Source organism: Gossypium hirsutum, chromosome A01, assembly GCF_007990345.1.
Source record: "Gossypium hirsutum isolate 1008001.06 chromosome A01, Gossypium_hirsutum_v2.1, whole genome shotgun sequence".
Lineage (NCBI taxonomy): Eukaryota > Viridiplantae > Streptophyta > Magnoliopsida > Malvales > Malvaceae > Gossypium > Gossypium hirsutum.
In genome coordinates this window covers 26,990,570-26,991,523 of record NC_053424.1, presented here as the reverse complement: position 1 = coordinate 26,991,523, position 954 = coordinate 26,990,570, and positions in this window count along the sequence as shown.

Below are 954 nucleotides of genomic sequence, written 5' to 3'. Positions count from 1 at the left end.
GTGCACTCAGCACTATACATGTGACCTAGCTACATACCATCTGTATCATCCAATCTTTCCGAAGGTTCAACCGGGATTTCTCTCTCTTTCCCAACAATTTCACCAATCAAGTAATTATCCACAAACATATTTCCAATATTTTTATAAAATATCAAAATACAAGTAATAGTGATGTATTACTTACATATAAACTTACATCTCATTTAATATCAACGCAATAACATTAAATTACACATTGTCTTATTAAAAATCATATGAACTTACAATTTCCCATAATATCCATAATCATAGAAATCACATTTATGTATGATAATTCAATGCACTTCATGTACCATAGACATATTTTTAAATCAATTCATAAACTTGGCACCATAATCATTTAATTTAACATAATTCAATTAATTCACTAAATTTAACTTTCAAATATAAATTACAGCATTATTGTTGTATTATTATCATACCAACTTACATACTTTCAACACCTCGGAGATCATAGTAAATATATCAATTTTACATTGAAACATGCATAAATTAATGCTTATTATACATATGAACTTACCTTGATATTAAAACGGCCATTTTACCAACTTTCCCAATTTTCAATTTTTCACTCATTCTAGGTTCAAATCTCATTTTTCGGGATCTAAAACATCATATTTTACTTATTTAATTAATGTACTATTCAAAATATTCCTTAACTCAAACTTTGGAAAATTATAATTTTGCCCCTAAACTTTTGCATATTTACACTTTTGCCCCTAGGCTCGGGAATTTAACTTCATCCCTTATTCTTATGTTTTATGACATGATGATCACTTTTTTCTTCTATGGCAACATCAAATTCCCACTCTAACATATACTTATGACTATTAGGTATTTTTACCGATTAAGCCCTTTTGCTCGTTTTCACTTAAAACCGAGTAGCACAAGTTATCTAACATAACTTAAAACCTC